Raw genomic sequence first — 9,355 nt, forward strand, 5'->3', positions numbered from 1 at the left:
ATGGTGAGAGCTACCTGAGAATGTTAATGGCTGAGACCAATCAGGTACGATATTATTGGACATACGTGGTTCGGTGATTGGAGGTATCATTGGCGAAAACGGTGCCTTAAAGAACGCACGTGAATGACTTATAGACAAACATGGTTCCGTGATTAAGGAAATATCACTGGTGAAAACGACGCCTTAAAGAACTCACGATGTTGTCTATTGCCGATGTCACCTTGGCGAAAACGGTGCCCTAGAAAGGACACGTGGTTCGGTGATCAAGGATATCACTGGTGAAACCGGCGCCTTAAAAAACGCAGGGTGTCGGTGATCGGTATGTCATTGGCGAAAACAACGCCCGAGAAACGCATGCGATTTGGTGAAGGAGTATACCATTGGGAAATTATGGTATGAGTGGGAATGACCTAGAGGTGGTTCAAATGACATGTAATCGACTAAGTCGATTGATCAATGCTTGATCGGATGTCGTGAATTGTTTAAATATATGTGTTTAACCTTAATTTGCAGGTGGAATCTGAGGCCAAGGTAAGTCCTTTGATCTGTGCGTGTTTAGGCAGCCCATAGTGTATTGGCTTACTAATCGGGTCTTAGGGGGTAGAACTCGCTAAGACATGGTCTCATTGGTTATTGAATAACCATTTCAGGACCTTGAGGAGGAGCCAAGGAGGAGGAACCTAAGAAGGAGAGCACTGATGTGAAACCTGAGGAGGAGAAAGATTTTTGAAGCAGAAGATGACAAAGAGAGGGATCTTGAGTACAACCCGGATGTGGATTGAGATCCCATCCCTTTTTTGAACCCTGTCTTAGTGTAGATAGGTGTGAGACGAGTATGCTGTGAATAGTATTGTAAATATACTATGAGTTGTGCTTTCAAAAAAAGTGTGGTTGTGAATTTCAATATGAAAAATATGACCTGCTTTTCTATCCCATTGTTTTATTGTCTGGGATTTATAATTGCTCCCGCATGTGCATAATAAACAGAAAGGGTCAGCGATACTTAGTCCTGGGATATCGCACTTTAAAATCGACCAATAAGAAGGATGGGCACGTCCCTGAGGATCGGGGCGTGACATCCCTTTTTGTGATATCAGAGCGAAGTTCAAGATTGGAGTGATAAGGAGCGTTGACCATGGGATAGTTAGTAGGAGAGGCCTTTAAATTCATGCCGGTGCATGTCTGTGTTTGCTAAGTGCTAAAATTGTTTGTTGTTTGAATCGCTATGTTTCTAATTCAGTGTTGAATTGGAAGCAGGTGTCAGTTGTTTAAAGTGACACTATGAGCGATCAGGAGTCGAGGACTCCTGCAAAGAGGGCCAGTAGGGCCGTGACTCGGGGAAGAGCGCCGACTAGAGTCGGTACCCGAGGAGGCCATGGTCAAGTGCCAGCACAGGCTAGCAGGAGTGGAATGGTTCTACTTGTTGTAGATGCTTGAGTAGCACCACCTCTTGTTAGTGCTGGGGTAGCAGCCCCGAGTGAGCAAGGAACTGTCGGAATCAACCAAGCTCTAGATGTTATGCGGGAGATGATGGGGCAACAGGCCCGAGATCAAACTACCGCCTTTATTGCCACTGTTGAAGCCGCCGCCACTGCTGCTGCCAACGCTGCCATTGCTGCCACAGCTACTGCTGTACCTGCTGCCGCACCTGTCGCAGCACCTACCACAGCTCAAGCCGAAGGTCCACCTGGAATAGTGGTCGCGGACAGACCAATTCATCAGTTGGTAGAACAATTCCTTAAGTTGAATCCGCCTCGATTTACCAGGACCGGAGACCCTGAAGCTGCTGCCGTGGATCCAGAAATTGGAGAAAGCCTTTGCACTACTAATGTGCAATGAGACTGAAAAGGTAGTACTTGCAACTTACCAATTGGAGGAAGTTGCAGATACTTGGTGGACGACTCGAGGAACCATATTCCTAGAAGGCGTTGTTCCAGAGTGGAACGCCTTTCTAGAGGCTTTTAATGTCAAATATTTCTGAGAAACTGCCAGAGAGGTGAAGATGGTAGAATTTCAACGTCTTCGCTAAGGTTCCCTAACCGTCGATCAATATGAGGCGAAGTTCGCGGAACTTTAACATTATGCTCCTGAATTAATTGCGAATCCAGTAAACTGAGCGAGGAGGTTCCGAGAGGGATTCAGGCCAGACTTAAGAAGTACATTGATTTCCCTAAACCTAAGGACTTATAATGACCTTTATGAGAGAGCCCAAATGATCGAGAGAGATCAAAACGACAGAGCTGCCTCATCGGGGTCAAGATTTAACTCTCACCGAGAGAATATTCATCAGGGAAAAAGACCCATGCCCGGAGGTAAATCCCATGCCCCACCCTTCAAGAGAAGCGGATTCAATAGACAGATGCCCAATAACATGGGTATATGTCACTTTTGTGGAAGGCGACACGAAAGAGCTCCTTGCCCAGCCAGGATAGGAGCCTGTTTCGAGTGTGGCCAACAGGGCCACATCGCAAGGTATTGTCCAAAGAAGCAGAGAGGACAACCTCAATTGCCACCGCCACCACTGAGAGGATAGATAAGAGGGTATGTCCCTTAGAACATGCCACAAGGAGGACAACAGAGACCTCCAGCTTAAGGCACGATTTATGCAATCACACAAGGTCAGGCGGAAGCTGCGCCTAACGTGATAACAAGTATGGTTTCGCTCAACGACCAACTTGCTTATGCTTTGTTTGATCCGGGAACAACCCACTCATTTATTGCTGAGCAGTATGTTAAGTTGATAAGAGTCAGTCCTATATTATTGGAGTCGGCAATGTGCATATCTACACCCTTGAAAGATAAAGTTATTACTACTTTGGGTTGTTGGGGGTGCAAGTTAGTGATTGGTGAGCGAGAGGGGAAAATAGATCTTTTAGTCCTAGCCATGTATGATTTTGATTTAATAATTGGCATGGACTGGCTCACCAAGCAAAGAGCTAAAATGGACTGTTATCGTAAAGCGATTCAGTTTGACCTGATAGAGGGTGAGAGCTTCGAGTTTGTAGGAAGTCGAGGAGGACCCTTGATTGTCCTAATCTCGTCGCATGAGACAGCTCGTTTGTTAGACGAGGGTTGTCAAGGGTACCAAGCAACTATTGTGGATACGACAGTTGAGGAATTGAAAGTGGAGGACATTTCAGTTGTGCAAGAATTTCCAGATGTCTTTCCAAAAGAATTACCAGGATTACCGCCAGAAAGGGAGATTGAGTTTATAATTGAGTTAGCACTAGGGACAGAACCAATCTCAAAGGCACCTTATAGAATGGCGTTATCAAAGTTGAAAGAACTGAATGTGTAGATGCAAGAATTATTGGACAAGGGGTTTATTTGTCCTAGTGCATCGCCTTGGGGAGCACTAGTTCTATTTCTTAAGAAGAAAGATGAATCGTTGTGCCTGTGCATCGACTACCGACAGCTCAACCAGGTAACCATTAAGAACAAATATCCCCTCCCAAGGATTGATGATATGTTCGATCAGTTACAAGGAGCATCGACATTCTCGAAGATTAATTTGAGGACGGGATATGATCAGCTGAGAATTAAGAAAGAGGATATTCCTAAGTCAGCATTTCGTACTCGGTATGGTCACTATGAGTTCACAGTGATGCCATTCGGGTTGACGAATGCTCCAGTTGCTTTCATCGATATGATGAACCGGATATTTAAAGAATATTTAGATCAATTTGTGATCGTGTTCATTGATGATATCTTGGTTTATTCAAGGAGTGATGAAGAGCATGAGAATCACCTGAGATTAGTACTCCAGACCTTAAGGACGCATTAGGTGTATGCTAAGTTTAGCAAATGCGAGTTTTGGTTAACTCGTGTTACGTTCCTAGGTCATGTGATTTCCGAAGAAGGAATCTCCGTCGACCCGAGCAAGATAGAAGCCGTGATCAATTGGTAGAGACCGACATCAGTGACAGAAATCAGAAGTTTTCTGGGATTAGCAGGTTATTACAAATGATTTGTAGAAGGTTTCTCAGCGTTAGCATCACCTCTAACTAAGCTCATGAAGAAAGAAGAGAAATTTGTATGGTCAAACAAGTGCGAGCGTAGTTTTCAAGAGCTGAAGGAAAAGCTGACTACTGCACCTGTGCTGACAATTCCATCTGGTCCTGGAGGATTCGAGATCTACAGTGATGCGTCATTTAGAAGGTTGGGTTGCGTGCTGATGCAACATGGTAGGGTTGTTGCATACGCTTCCCGCCAGTTAAGACCTCATGAATTGAACTATCCGACGCATGACTTAGAACTTGCAGCCATCATATTTGCATTGAAGATTTGGAGGCACTACTTGTGCGGGGAAAGGTTTCAAATCTTCACGGACCATCAGAGTCTCAAGTATCTGTTCTCTCAGAAGGAGTTGAACATGAGATAGCGCCGATGGATGGAACTGCTAAAAGACTATGACTATGATATTTTATATCACCCAGGAAAGGTGAACAAGGTCGCTGATGCTTTAAGTCAAAAGTCTTAAGTGGCTCATATATTGATTAAGGACTGGAACTTAATCGAGAGAGCTCGGGATTCGGTATTCAAATTTGAGGTAGGCCACCTCTCGAGTTTTACGGCCACCCTCAGAATTGTACCCAGATGTACAGAGAATTCTTTAGGAAGACGCAGATAAAAGGAAGGCTGATTTTCAGATTGCTGATGACGGGACTCTAAGGTTCCAAGGACGTTTGGTTGTACCTGACGATGTCGAGCTTAAAGAAGAAATTTTATCTGAGGCACATCGTAGCATTTACAGCATTCATCCTGGAAGCACTAAAATGTACCAAAACCTGCGTCAACACTACTAGTGGTCGAGTATGAAGGTGCATATCGCCAAGCATGTCGTCAAGTGTTTGACTGTCAGCAAGTAAAAGCTCAACATTGCAAGTCGAGAGGACTTCTACGACCTCTCATGATCCCATAATGGAAATGGGAGCATATCACGATGGACTTCGTGACTGGACTACCAAGAAGTTAGAGAGGGAATGATTCGATCTGGGTAGTAGTCGACAGACTAACGAAGTCGGCTCACTTCATTGCAGTGTGAAATGACCTCACTCTGGATAGACACGCAGACCTATATGTGCGCCAAGTGGTTCGAATGCATGGAGTGTCGGTAACGATAACGTCAGATAGAGACCCAAGGTTTACAGCCGCTTTTTGGAAGAGCTTGCAGAGTACTCTTGGTACAAAACTTCAGTACAGTACGGCATATCATCCTCAGACGGATGGCCAGTCCGAGAAGACAATTCAGACTCTCGAAGACATGCTGAGAGCTTGTGTAGTAGACTTCAAGGGAAGTTGGGAAGATCAGATTCATCTGGTAGAATTCGCTTACAACAACAGTTATCAGCAGAGTATTCAGATGGCCCCATTCAAAGCATTGTATGGCGAGCATGCGAGAACACTAGTGTGTTGGGATGAAGTTGGAGAAAGAAAGATAACAGGCCCAGAGTTGGTTCAGCAGTCAATGGATGTTGTGGCAGTGATCAAAAACAAATTAAAGACAGCGCAAAGCAGACAGAAAAGTTACGCAGATAAGCGCTGAGGTCTTTGGAATTCCAAGTTGGTGATCACGTTTTTCTGAAAGTATCACCAATGAGGGGAACTTCGCGCTTTGGTAAGAAAGGCAAATTGAGTCCGAGGTACGTAGGTCTATTTGAGATTCTTGAGAGAATCGGGACCTTAGCGTATCGTCTTGCGTTACCGCCAAGATTGGCGCAAGTGCATGACGTCTTTCACGTGTCGATGTTAAGGAAGTATGAGCCTGACCCGACCCACGTGCTCAATTTAGAGGAATTGGACTTGGATGACCATGTGTCATATGTTGAAAGCCCGATTCAAATTGTGGATTGCAAAAAGCAAGCTCTGCGTACAAAAACCATCCCGTTGGTCAAAGTGGTCTAGCAACACCACGGTAGAGTATGAGCGACATGGGAGACTGAGGAGTCAATGAGAGAATTATACCCCCACCTTTTCTATCAAGTCTTGTAAGGTTTAAATTTCGAGGACGAAATTTTTATAAGAGGGGAAGAGTTGTGACATCCAGATTTCTCAACCCTGTCTTCTACTGAATAAATCGGGCATTTCATTGACGCACCTATAAGGTTATTCTCAGAGCCGATCACTCTCAAGATAACTAGACTATCTGGGGAAATTATTAAGGAATTTTAAGGCGATAGACTTGAGAACTCGATCATGAATCGGCTTCTCGACCGTGTCCACTTTAGAGGTCATTACGGCACAGTTAAAAATCGATTTGAAATTATAGATAGACTGGATCGACGAAATGTGTGGCTAATCGTCGGTGACACCACTAAATTAGAAAATTATCGTCGGCCGACACCGGATCGATTTTCTTATTGCTTTGGTACCACGTGTTCGTAATTGAATCATCGAGATTTTCACGACAATCGAGAGTCGCCAATGAGTCGAGTGGGTTCATAGTGGTTCAAAGAAAATCGACCACGGGTCATTTGCACTTAAAAATTTCTGAAAGTTACCCGATAGCCTAGGTCACGCTAAAAACGCGTCGAATGGAAATTAACCGTGAATTCAAGTTCGATTTCAGAAATTGAAGTTTCTATCATGTCACAATAAATTCTAGGAGTATCGAATTAGTCTCAGAAAATTTTTCTTACAACCAACACGTTTTGGGAAAAAGTCGTCGCCGGATTGTTTTAGTGTAGAAAATGACGAAGGTGGTTTTCGATTGCGAAATTGAGAAGCGTGAAGGATTATTAGATGAGGAAAATTGTCAATTGAGGCATTGAAGTGCCAATTGATTTTTGTAGAGGTCAAATAAAATTAAATCGAGCAAGTTCGATGTCCAATTGAGGAGGGCTTGTGCCAAAATTCGTGTACCCCACAAAGCCACAACCTTTGGACCACTTTGTCTTCTAGAAGAGGGTGTTTTGATGGCCTATTGAAAGCCAAGTATTCTTACATGGCCAAGAGTGACTTTGGAAGATATTTTGTGAAATATCCAACCAAGTGGAGCCCAACTCTCACTCATCTCCATCTCATTTCCCTCACACCCCCACAACTGGATAGCCTCTCTTTCCCCTTTTCATTTCGTGTGACACTCCCAGCTGAAGAAGACGAAGCTGCTTGCTAAAGACCCCCGCTGCCGGTTGCACGTCACCGCTGCCACCTGCCAATGTATTGGCTTGCTTCGGTCAACAAGAGCAACACGTGAAGCCGTTGGTCGACCGCTTGAAGCCCACTCCTCCGTCCGCCAGCGAAGCCTTGCTCCACGCCCGTAGCAACGAAGAAACAGCGGAATCAGAGGCAGCCAGGACCGCTACACGCCTGCACATCGCCAGCACTCCACCTTCGCTGGTCGCTCCTCCCCTCTGCGCCACTTGTCCATGCCCTACGGATCTTCAGTCAACAGCAGCAGGGTTCCTCCCATTCGGTTGACCGAAGCTGCCATCTGCCCATCCACGCGTCTTCCAGCTGCCAGCGCCAGTCAACGAGCAAGCCCAGCAGAAGCCCTTCGGTTGACCCCACAAGCCAGCGAAGCCACTCGAACTTCTCTCCAGCCACGCGTCTTCATCAGCGCAACAACAACCGTTCAACCCAACGAAGCCGCACGTCACCGAGCCATCGTTCCTTGCGTCTTCAGCTCGAGTCACGTGTCTTCAGCCCACGATCAGCCAACGAGCCCATTCCTCCATCGCAACACATCTTGTGAAGTTGAAGTCCAGTCTGTTCTCGGCCCAAATTACAGTCTTCAAGCCCATTCAAAACTACACCAGCAGGAGCTCCATTGAGCCCAGCAAACCGGCCCATTTCAACAATTCCAGCCCAGTGAATTTTCTTTGGGCCGCAAGTTAGGCCAAAATTCGGCCCGAGTTCAGCCCGTGAAGAAAGCCCATTTGCAGTTAGGCCCAAGCCCAAGAGCAAGCCCACTCCGAGTACAAGAACAAATCTCAATTGGGCTGAGATTTGTTAGGCCAAAATCAAGGCCGGTCTAAGCCCGCCGGTGTCGTCGAAAGCCCGATTTCAGCCGGCTGTCGCGGTGATTTGGTCTCCGCTTTTACCAAGTGAGTTTTACTCACTAATGCTTTCTTAGTTTGCTAATTATGCTTAGGGTTGGTTAGATTTAATTAAGTGCAATTAGGTGGTTAGATTAGGTTAGAACAACTAAATTAGTGACTTAATGATGCATGTTAGGTGGTTAAACTTAGTCATTAGCAAGTAGAGAGCCTCTAATATTTATTGAATGCATCTCGGGATTTTTCCCGACCCGTTTTGGCTCCAATTAGGCAATACGGGCCTAAATTGGATTTTTAATTTTATTTATTTATTTTTCGAAATTAATTATTTAATTAATTATTTTTCTAGAAATTCAACCGGGATGGCCGGTGACCCCAATTCCGTGCTGATTGTCGTGTTGGAGACCGTTTATTTAATTGAGCTTTAAATTATATAGAATTGATTTAAATTGTGAAATTTGAGGATTTGTCCTTAATTGTTTGTTATTGAATATTTGATTGTTAGATGACTGGGTATGGGTATATAGTGCCAGTTACATTGATGGGCTATATAGTAGAGAGAATGGTGAGAGCTAACTGAGAATGTTATTGGTTGAGACCAATCAGGTACGATATTATTGGACATACGTGGTTCGGTGATTGGAGGTATCACTGGCGAAAACGGTGCCTTAAAGAACGCACGTGAATGACTTATAGACAAACGTGGTTCGGTGATTAAGGAAATATCACTGGTGAAAATGACGCCTTAAAGAACTCACGATGTTGTCTATTGCCGATGTCACCTTGGCAAAAATGGCGCCCTAGAAAGGACACGTGGTTCGGTGATCGAGGATATCACTGGTGAAAACGACGCCTTAAAGAACACACGGTGTCGGTGATCGGTATGTGATTAGCGAAAATGACGCCCAAGAAACACATGTGATTTGGTGAAGGAGTATACCATTGAGAAATTATGGTATGAGTGGGAATGACCTTGAGGTGGTTCGAATGACTTGTGTTCGACTAAGTCAATTGATCAATGCTTGATCGGATGTCGTGAATTGTTTGAATATCTATGTTTAACCTTAATTTGCAGGTGGAATATGAGGCCAAGGTAAGTCCTTTGATCTGTGCATGTTTAGGCAGCCCATAGTGTATTGACTTACTAATCGGGTCTTAAGGGGTAGAACTCGCTGACACGTGGTCTCATTGGTTATTGAATAACCATTTCAGGACCTTGAGGAGGAGCCAAGGAAGAGGAACCTGAGAATGAGAGCACTGATGTGAAACCTGAGGAGGAGAAAGATTTTTGAAGTAGAAGATGACAAAGAGAGGGATCTTGAGTACAACCCGGATGTGGATTGAGATCCCATCCCTTT

This window comes from Eucalyptus grandis, chromosome 3, assembly GCF_016545825.1.
Source record: "Eucalyptus grandis isolate ANBG69807.140 chromosome 3, ASM1654582v1, whole genome shotgun sequence".
NCBI lineage: Eukaryota > Viridiplantae > Streptophyta > Magnoliopsida > Myrtales > Myrtaceae > Eucalyptus > Eucalyptus grandis.